Below are 10787 nucleotides of genomic sequence, written 5' to 3' on the forward strand. Positions count from 1 at the left end.
TAACCACACTAATTAACTTAACTTAACTAATTATTAACACTAATCATCTAGGGGTAATTTAGCCACTAAATTTTTTGGATAAGGGATAATCCCCAATTAGGTTGTGATGACCCTAATTATTTTCCAGGGCCCCCAATTAAGAGGTGTATATTATCTTTTTTATTATTGAATTTTTATTTAATCAAATAAAACAAATAATAAAAAGGAAATAAAAATACTATCTCTACTCGCGAGATCTTATTCTTTCTACATTCTCTTATCAAAGTATTGTACAATGTTCTCTGCAAATCGTAAAAATTAATTTTACGCCGGATCTTAAATCAGTGCTCAATTATGAATGGTGAATCTATGATCAGAGAAATGAAAAAAGAAAAAGGAAGACAATAATTGATGAACCATCACAAAAGAGAAAATTATTATGATTTACGTTTCCTAAATCATGTTCCAGAAATTTTAAGAACCACTTTTAATAATCAAATATCTCAAACCAAATCAATGAAGAAACCCATTGATTTTCTATCCTTGTGATGAATATGTTGCTTCATTCTTCCTTAAAATCTGTTACTATTCTCAACCTCTTGAAAACCCATTACTAGTTGAGAAATATGAATCAAAATTTATACCTAACTGATTAATCTCGTAAGCCAATTTCAACAGCAGCAGAATCAGTTTTATCACAGTCTTCGGTCTAATCTCAGTTGATAGTTGATATTAGGTTGAAACCCAATTTCAAATTTATTCTGAAAAGGCTATGTTAGTCATTGGAACAGTTGGACAGGGAGAAGAACATATCCTCAGGAACAAAGAGTTTTCCTTTTACTTATTTATTTCGTTAAATAAGAATTCAACGAAAAGATAATATATTGTTAAAATATAATCCACGTGGCGTCCTGTGAGTGGTCGGGACAGGGGCACAGGGGGATTTCAGGGGACAGACGATCTGCACCCGCTTTTGATTTACTTTCTCAACTTCTTTTCTGTCAGTGTTCTTCTTTTCGGTTCATCCTTCTTCTCTGATGCAGCTCCTCGAATTAAGGTTTGATTTATGTCTCACATAAAACGTCTTTTTTTTCTTCCGATCCTTCACCTCTCCTCTCCACTGTGAATCTAAAATTCTCAACGAAGGCGACTTAGTCCCTGGACGAAGAACACAAAAGAAAATCATCTTCGTGTTTTGGAAATCCAAACCTAAATTTCCCCCTTTTGTCTCGGTGTTAATTTGATACTAAAAATCCCATATTTTTCTTCGAACATAGCTGGGGTTTTGATTTCATCTTTTGATTTAGGGTTTTATTTTAATGGATGGCCCAATTTAATTTTGATTTCTCTTTTCATGTTGCCCAATTTAAATTCTTATTGTACTACAGGGTCTTCAAGGAAGAGAAGCAGATTGGGGTTGGTGGTTGATCTCACCAGGCAGTTCCACTCTCTACTCAATAAGGTATGAATCCCTCTAGGGACATGGTTCAATCTAAGCTCCATTAATCCGTCTTTTTTCTCCCTCTCTGTAGAACTGTTAGCCTACCATAACAACTCTGAAATCGATTGCCCAAAATCCAGTTTGATAAATAAAACCAATCTTGATAAATATTCCCCAATTTGTATTGCTTCAAAAAAAAAATTATGCCAGTCTCTGTTAAGCTAAAGATGTTTTTGCTTCGTCTTATGTGTAAAGTTTGTGTGTTTCGGTTCCAAAAAAATTGGTATGTGGATGGTTGGTTTTTAATCTTTGCGATTTTTGTATGTGAAAGTTCATGCAGTAGACTATTTTAATACAACTTTTCGACTAATCCAATTTGCTATGCCTGACATATATATGTTACAATACAACACTAGCTTCAGTCTACTTATATTGTAGGATAACACTTTCACTGAGGATGCACCTTTTGGAACTATCGGTGATATGGCTAGCATGAGGCCAACTTAGCGCTGACTTATAGGAAAATTAGGTATGAACAGATGTTGTCTCGAAGTATTGATTCCTTCCTGATTAAATTACGTGTGTTGTATTGTCAAAGTTCCTAATTCCGAACTACAACTTTTGACTCACGACTCTTACTGGCACAGGGGATCGACATGAGGCAGTATAAGCAATGACGATGGGTGTCAGACGACTAACTTCCGTAGAAGGTAATTTTCCTGCTGCCTCCTACAGCGAATACATTTCTTCAGAGGTGAAGAATTTCGCTCGACGGTGCCATGGTAACCTCTCTTACAAATGTGGAACACCCTCGAGTAGTTCAACCACAATTCATACACAGATACCTCCAAATGCACATTTATGACACTCCAACATCTACATCTGGAGAATGAAAACCTAAGAGTAGTTCAACCACAATTCATACACAGATACCTCCAAATGCACATTTATGACACTCCAACATCTACATCTGGAGAATGAAAACCTAAGTATCATAATCGTAAAGTGAGTTGGAGCGGCATCAGTATGCAATGAAAACCTAAGTATCATAATCGTAAAGTGAGTTGGAGCGGCATCAGTATGCAACAATCCAGCGAGGCATAGTTTTTAAAATCGTGCGATTTGCGATTCAAATGGCACGGAAGAATTGAATCTTCCCAGAATCGTTTAGATTCCGTTTTTTATGCGATTGTTGACCTTGAAATTCGTTTGACCACTCAAGTTTCTTCACTATTTAAAAACATACGCCCAAGGAGTTTCGAACTACTATCATACCGCCTGTTGCCATCTCACTGTAACCAATTGTGTTGTGACTTGGTTTGGGGATAATGAGGAGATTTTAATTGATTTATCCACTTTCTCATAAAACATTTAAGCTTGAATTTTAATTCTTGTCATTTCTCTTTTACTAAACGCAACAACAATCAAGTTGCAGATAGTATTGTGAATTCTATGAGAGAGACAGCTATGCATGTTTATCACACTAGTAATTTCCCTGAATATCTTTGTAGCCTATAGCAAAGGATTTACACAATCCTATTACTTAAGCAATAAAATTTTACTTTATTAAAAAAAAAAAAACTACTCATTCATTGAATATTGCATGTACATTAACTTTATTTCTATATATACATTTCCATTTCAAATTTATAATGTACATATAACGATTTAATAATCAACCGTGAATTTACGATTTACGATTCAACATACGATTCGATTCATAAAAATGAAAAAACGGTTCACGATTTAAAAACCTTGCAGCAAGGTATGTATTTGATCACAAAATTTCCAGTTTCTAGAACTTTTTAATTTCGCCAGAATGCAGCTTTTGCTTTAAATTTGTAGAATTCAGTTTTCTATTAATATGTTTAAATTTCAACTTTAAAAATGCTAATTATCATTAATTTTTATTACAATGATAAACTACAGTGGGTTTTAAATTTTGATTTCAATGGGTTGTTTATAATGAAAGTACTCTTGGTTATGTGCTTTGTCATCCTCTTCTGTACATGGGTAATATTTTGTTTTCTATATAAGAAAATTGTTTTACATTGTCTCCATTATGGATGATAATGGAGCTTCTGGAGCTTTTCTTTATTCAATTTGTTAAAAACTGAACATTAGAAATCTGATTAACTGACACGACCGTAACATTTTGAGGACCTGAGAATAACAATATTACTCAGTTAGGGAGCGAATGTTTTAGGTATAGTTGTACATTTTCTAACTACTACATCCAACAAGATCTAATGAACATAAATCATTGAAAATCAAGCATGAAAGATAAAAGTGCATAAAAGTAAAGATTAACACAAGGATTTTATAGTGGTTCGGCCATTAAAAGACCTATATCCACTTTGTTTTCACTATTATTTGTGGTGTTACACAAAGATCCATGAATAGAAGTCCTCAACGGACTTGAAACTCCATCCATGGAGGAAGACGAGGTAGAGTATATCTTAGAGAGAGAAGAGAAGCAGGAGGAACCCCCTTTTAACCTATATCTCCTTCTCTTATATAGGGGGTATTGTACATCGAATTACATTACTGCCCTTAGGGCTGACTAGATGCTGACTAGTTAGGATAAGGATTACAAAAGGTAGTATTTTTGTGTAGTTGCTTGTAGTATTATATGATGCATCCGTCTAGATCTTGTGCCACGTGTCGAGTTGATATTTTACTCTCACATTTTGCTCCTTTTATTGGAGGCTCTTCGAAGAAGAATCTTCATGAAAATCTTCTTTAGGTGTTGTTTTTGAGGCGAGATGAGTGGTCGGATAAGGTTTTGAAAAGTCTTGTTTCGAAGCATTTTTGCTCCAAGTTGATCTTATGATCGTCCTCCTTTTCGCCTAGCCATGAGTGTTGATTCACCGAGTTACATTCGTTTTCACTGAAACATAAAATACAAAAGCAAACTTTACTTTATTCGCCTTTTTAGGGTGACGACCCTCTCCGTTTGTTGTACTATTTCCACCATTAGTGATTTGAATAGCAATCGTGAAGTTTCTTCTTCGTCGTGCTTCATTATGTCATTCTCCAAATGTGCCTTAGATGCTTATGAGCAAGTAGGCTAGCACTTCATTATGGTGCTTCGATTGTTTGCTGAAGGGACTGAGCAATAAGAATACTATTTATTTTAAAAGTATTAATACTTTCCCATATTTTTATGTGAAGTTCCAAGACCTACGTCGCGCATCTTGATGGCGTAGTTTTTGCTGACATCTCGTCATTAGTATCTCCTAGTCCCTTGTTTGGTGAGTAGTTATAAATGTGATCTCCTGTATAGGGATCACCTTGGTCATTGGTCCAAAAACATTTGTGTGATAGTTTTGCAATGTATATGCTATGTTTATCTTTCGTTTGCCTCCGGGTAGGATTTTAAGTTTTATATTATTATTTTCATGCTTTGATAATAAGCACTACGACCAAGTATTTGGTTGTTATGAGCTCTCCATCTGGACTCCGAGATACATCCATTCCGAGGTACATCTTCATTATTATGGTTATGGGGTCATCTGCCATCGGGTCATGCTTGCTCTAATGACTGGTTTCGGCTCACGATGAGCTTCGTGTTGTGGTTACCTCATGGTGAATCAATTGCGCCATGGTATTCATTTTCGTCAAGAGTTTGCTCCTTCACATGTGTTTTTTCCAAGATGATGTGGTCCTTGGATTCGTTCTCGCCTTTTTATTTATCGCCATGCTCCTCGGTGGAGTGTTGTCTCCTTCATTTATTCATGGTTTATTGAGGGAAATTGCCTTTTCCTTGCTTCCCATCGTAGTCACCATCGTGGGTCTTTTTGAAATGCCATTTGTTTGCTGCAAGTTTATGAGTTACACATCTTTTGTTGTGATGTTCTCATCGTGCATCTAAGAAGTTCTCCATCGTAAGAGGGCATTCTCAAGGATTCTCCTTTCTCATAAAATGCAACAATAAATTTAATCGTCAATCATCGTTGTGGGGTGATGACCCTCTTTTTTTGTTTGCGTCATTCTTTGGCACTACAATTGTTGGTAAAGGAACTGTGTAGGGGAATATGATTTGGTCCTTTGTAATATACATACTTGCCCCTATTCTCATACTCAGTTCCGAGGCACAGTTAGTGCCCCTACTTGATTCAATTCATCATGTTATTTCTCCTTTAAATTTATTTTTTAGTTTTATTGGATTAATAGTTGGTGATTAATTCCAACTAACTGCTGTAATTAATGAGATTAATATTTTCCAAGCTCCCTTCGGGCCACCATGTTGCTTCCCGACACTATTGTGAAGGGTTGGTTGGGACGGACCTCGTGTTCCTCCTAGATAGATCTCGTCACTGTTAGTGAGATTGGTGTATGACTATTCGCCTAATAGCTTAGAAATGGATGTGCCTCGTTCGGATTTTGTTCGTCTCTTCCCTTTGGTTGAGTTTTACTTTGTACTGTTCACTTCTTGCTCCTAGGAAAATTTATTGTATTTTACACCGTTGGGTTCGGTTGTCCGGATCGCCCTTGTTTTTGCTGACCTTCCATCGGTCTTTGACACAAACTGGAAAATGTATTTTAAACATCAGTCCACCCGCCTTGGGAAGGAATTTGTCTTCTTCGCCGCAACCTCTTGAGTATGGATACGTTGGTATTGAAATCGCCTTTTTATGAGGTTTGCATAATTATAGCGTCTCTGGTACGTCTTTGTTGCATCATTTCTGCGATTTAAAAATAAGATTGGTCTTTCTTATTTGAGATTTTAGGATGATTTTTCATCTCCTGGCCATCGTTACTACGTGGTGGTGTTGGTGAGGTGGCATTTTGCTAAATGCATGTGCCCCTGCCTATGTTTTGGGTTCCAAGTACTCCCTTGGATTGTTGCGCTTCGCATTGGATTGCGCCAGTATTTCTATTTCATAGAGTTAGTTTATCTCCTTGCATCGGGTGGCCCTCCTGATGGTTTGGACTGCACTCCTTGTTAACCACCATAGTGGTCCTCGTGTATTGTGTCGAGGAGATGTTTAATGGCTGGTCATGGTGACCTTTTAAGTAAGTTCGCTTCCGTCTTGAGGCGAAATTCAAAGTACTTTTGTACAACTTCTATGGCTTTTGTGATTTTACCACTTTTTTGGAATGAAATATTTATTTTTTGTTATAATTTGTTATGGCTTTGAGGATGTTTTTCGTTTATGCCATTAATCCACCCATGGATGACAAAGTCAATGAGTGATCAGTTCCTTAACTGGACAGGTCATCTCTTATGGTGTTGGATTTGGAGTATAACGAATTTCCTTGCTCGCCTTTATTATTTTAAAAGTGTCATGTTTAGGTTACATTTGCCCCTTGGTCGAGTGATCAGATGTTTGAGTCACTTACTTTTTAACCATTTTTTGAAGGGCGATACCTCGGTTAGGTGATTCTTGCCTTAGCCAGAGACAAGTACCCCAATTCTGGATATCTCCTGTTATGGCAAGACATCATCCGATTTCATGATCGTGATGGCATTACCTTAGATATGTTTCCGTCTTAGGTAGCTTAGGGTGTCCCCTGCTTCATCTTACTTCGCTGGCTAGATGGCATTGCCGTAGGTATGTTTCCGTCTTGGGCAGCTTGGATATTGTTCCCGCATCATTCTTTGTAGAATGGAAGGTGTGGCTATCACCGTGCCATAATCTTGATGGACTTTTAGAAGAGTATGGTTTGGAATCCAAATTTTCTAACTATATGCAATGCAAAAAAGAAAAAATATAAACAAAACAAAAATAAATACTAAATACTAAAATATTCAAAAGAAAAAATTAAAACAAACAAAAAGAAAATGTTCAAAAGAAATGCTTACATTATTGTTCCAAATGGAATCCCATTCAAGGAAAGTAGCCTTTGCTAGTTCGACTTCGTGGCTTCTTCTAGCGATTAGTATACTCCATATTTAATGGTATTGGAGGAATGTATCCTCCAAGCTATTCCATATTTAATGGTCTTGAAGGAATGTATCCTCCGAATTTTGTCATTCTCGTTAGAATGGTAAGGGACTTTCATGTCTCTTATCGGAGATGTCTGATGTTGCTTGGCTAAATGACCTTCTTAGCAATATTTTCCTTTCGCTGAGGATTATATGGAGATCTTATCTGGCTCCCCTGTTTTGAATGTCATCGTGGCTTAAATTGCAAGGTGTCGGGCTCGTCTGGCTCCTGTGAGACTCATTATCTCGGACCTAAAATGTGTTGTCTTATTGTGATGTCACTGTGTATATTGATTTATGATCGTCAGTGTCAGCTTTTCGCTGATGGTGGTGGAAGTTACTTCATAGTTTGGCTTTCTCGTGGGGACGCCTTGGATTGCTGAGCGATGTAGCTCTAAGCATGATTTCATGTGTGAGTTTCTCCTTTATTGGTAAGAACGAGCTATGGTTACTGTGGCTGTAACTTCAAGCATGGACTTCGCCTATGTCAGCAAGATTGTGCGTCATGGGAATCATAATTCATTATGGAACTGAATCGCTTACTTCGTCTTGGTAAATTAATCAGTGTACAGGGCTCTCAGTTATGAGGTGCTCCTGGAATTTAGTACATAACTAGTTATTCATTCATAAATGGTGGTTCGTTCAACACCGTCTTGACTTTTCATTTTGTCATGAGTATGACGAAAGTGAGATGAGAAATTTAAGCTCCATCCGCCATTGTAGGGTGACGACCCTTTTTGCTCATAGGGGTTCTGCGACTTGTTATCTGTTGCTATAGAATTTATACTTCGAGTTTTGGTGTTACATTTTTGACAGTAGCATTTCTTTGATGCCCCATTCGTAAATTGCTGTTGGTGCAGCAGATAGTGTGGACGGTGGTCACAGTTTATTATGTACTTTGGTTCCCTTGGTTGTCATTCATCTGAGGGAAGTAGACGTCCGTCATTAGCTCCTGATTTTTTCTTTAGGTCACACATAGTTGTGCCAGAATGTTTATAGTCCTTCATGAATCTTACGTTAAACTCTTGCTGTCAGGGAGACAACCTGTTATAGAGTGTACGCCTTATTTGAAACCGAAAATGGGCTATATGGTCAAAATTGTGTGTTTCCTGGGCTAAATGGACAGTTAGGATTTAGCCTGGGTCAAATGGACAGAGAAATCTTTTTAATTGAAACTGACCCAATTACCCCTCTCCAGATCTCCACCATTTCCATTCTTTCTTCTTATGCTCTCGATCTTCTGTTTCTCCACCACCACCGTTTCAGTCATGATGGTTGTTGTTACTTCTGTGAGATCGAGAATTGAGAGATTTGATGGGCAGAGAAGATGGTGGTCGACGTGATGGGTATGATGGCTAAGATCGAGAATCAGTAATGAGTTGACTCGAATTTGGATTATGAAATTGAGAGTTGCAGTGAATGAATGAAGTTAGGGTTTGCTTCTTCGGGTAAATCAGATGAAGAAATTTGTGAATTGATAAGGGTTTCCGAAGATAGAGAGGATGAAATTAAGATGGGTTCGATCTGTGAATCCGTGATCTGAGAGCTTCCACAATTAAATTGATTCGAGACTGTGTAGTTGATGGGTTTAATGGCCGATTGAGTTCAAGAAGATGAAGTTGCAGAAATTGATATGGGACTGAACTTAGTTACAGCAATGGAAGATTGAGAAGCAGATGGGATAGAAGGAGGAGCAGCAGATGCTGCTGTTGAATCTGAAACGAAATTGTAATGGTTTTGAGGTTGGATCTGTGATGGCTTGCAGTGAGGTTATGAACTTGAAATTCAGGGTTTGACTCAACAGAGGAAACGGGGGTTTGAAGCTGCTTCTGATTGAATGCAATGGTGGTGCTGAGCATTAAAAATTTTCTTCCATCAATTTCACTGGTAAGTTTCTTGATCCTATTGGTTTAACTTTTGTAAAATTCATTTTAAAATTCATTGAATTTTGTTTGTATGTAATTAGTTTCATCTGGGTTAAGCTTGTGTAAAATCTGGATTGACCTGAAATTGCTTTTATCCATTTTATACTAGGATGAAACCAGTATCATCCCGTTTTGGATTGACCTGAAATTATTTTCATCCATGTTATACTAGGATGAAACCAGTATCATCCTGTTTTGGATTGACCTGAAATTATTTTCATCCGTGTTATACTAGGACGAAACCAGTATCATCCTGTTTTGGATTGACCTGAAATTATTTTTCATCCATGTTATACTAGGATGAAACTGGTTTCATCTAGTTATAGTCTGTGATATAATTACGTTTTCGTCAAAATACTCAGGATGAAATCAGTTTCATATAGATCACTCATTGGTATAACTTTATTTCGTGAAAATACTCAAGATGAAACCAATTTCATCTAGTTGTAGTTCTGGATTGACCTGAAATTGTTTTTATCCATGTTATACTAGGATGAAACCAATATAATCCTGTTTTGGATTGACCTGAAATTATTTTCATCCATGTTATACTAGGATGAAACTGGTTTCATCTAGTTATACACTGCTATATAATTGTATTTTCGTCAAAATACTCAAGATGAAACCAGTTTCATATAGTTTACTCATTCATATAATATGCAGATGGTAGTAGTACCGGTGGATGTGCTCGAAATGAGGTTAGATGGTACTCGCAATGGCTGCAGTGTTGGTGGTCTGCTATGTTGGTGTAACTATAAAATGAAATAAACTGGCTGGTGCAGAAATTGCAGTGGTGACAGATATGAATACGCAGCTGGTGCTATGTACTGTGAGTGATGGATGCTGAGTAAACAAGAAATGGAGGAAATGAAATGTGTTTGAGGTGCTAGGGAAGATGCAGCTGTTATGAGTCCAAGTGCATCTGAAATTATGAGTAAATAAGTCATGTGTGTTCATGGTGGAGCAGTTGGATGCAGTGAAAGTTGAAGTTGCAACTGTGGAATGTGGAATGATGGAACAACAATCATGGCTGGATGTAGTGACTCAGCCTCGACATTTTTTTTTTCTTTCAGATTTGGTATTGTTGGTGCCCATCAAATACTCAAAAATTTTGGGATATTGATGTTAGATTAAATTTGTACGTGGGACAAATTTGTTTGCTATAAAAAACTTAGTTTAAAGAGTCAAAAGGATATTTTAGGTGATTGATATCTTTTTGTTTTTATTTTTCTGGGTCAAATATCCATTTTGGCTAAATGAACAGTATTCTTTTAATTTTTGGTTATATAAACAGTATCTAAAGGTAAGAATCTATGTTACCCATAAATTTTATGTTTTGGCCTTTTTGACCAATTTTATGTATTTGAAAAGTGTTCGTCTTGGCATTAATTTCTTAGTTCAGCCTTGTGAACTTTGGCTCTTACGTCTTACTGTGAGCTTACTGAGTATTAGCTTAAAAGTTTTGATTGGTAATGAACTCCAATATGACAGTTAATATCATCATTGATGA

At 36.8% G+C, this 10787-nt stretch overlaps 1 long non-coding RNA gene across 1 annotated transcript; it reads left to right on the forward strand.

Moving 5' to 3' along the window:
* Window positions 1-204: 204 nt before the first annotated feature.
* Window positions 205-10458, forward strand: LOC113289964. Its single transcript, XR_003331288.1, has 5 exons — window positions 205-1036; window positions 1368-1441; window positions 1859-1949; window positions 2068-9239; window positions 9941-10458. It is a non-coding gene; the product is annotated as an uncharacterized LOC113289964 (long non-coding RNA).
* Window positions 10459-10787: the final 329 nt, after the last annotated feature.

The sequence above is a fragment of the Papaver somniferum genome, chromosome 6 (assembly GCF_003573695.1).
Source record: "Papaver somniferum cultivar HN1 chromosome 6, ASM357369v1, whole genome shotgun sequence".
NCBI lineage: Eukaryota > Viridiplantae > Streptophyta > Magnoliopsida > Ranunculales > Papaveraceae > Papaver > Papaver somniferum.